The following is a 540-nucleotide window of genomic DNA, read 5'->3' on the forward strand; positions in this document are numbered from 1 at the left end:
AAACAAGCAAAACAGGTTCTTCACTTGGATGTTTAGATTTTCTCTCACTTTGTAATTGTGTTAAACAAAAGTTATAAAGGTGTATATATATATATGCAAACATATGAAAACCTAATGAATCCAAGCATTTCCTGGATTCCCTATTTATGAGCGTTCTTTTTATTCCTTTTTGTTTTATTTACTTTGTCATTGAGTGACGCTAAATAATTCAGCTGAAGCTGTCAGATGAATGTATTGGAGTATAAAGGAGCACCGCTTTCCTCTGAACTGCTGTGTGGTACAACTATGACACGAAATTCAAGTAAAGAACCTCAAGTTTGCTTCGTCTACCAGCTCTGCCTGATTTTGTTTGTGTCTTTAAAAACATTAAAAAGTTGAACACGTGTATCCAGAATTTTAGAAACACTGAAGTCCCTCCCTGAAACTTCCCCTCTCACCATACTGCACTTTCCCATTTTAATTCACTGGCCTGAGAGAAGTCACTTTGAAGTGTTTTCTAATGTTTTTATTGAGTTTGTCGTACATTTACATAAAACATCA

The sequence above is a fragment of the Stegastes partitus genome, unplaced genomic scaffold (assembly GCF_000690725.1).
Source record: "Stegastes partitus isolate 25-593 unplaced genomic scaffold, Stegastes_partitus-1.0.2 Scaffold1342, whole genome shotgun sequence".
In the NCBI taxonomy this organism is placed as follows: Eukaryota; Metazoa; Chordata; class Actinopteri; family Pomacentridae; genus Stegastes; species Stegastes partitus.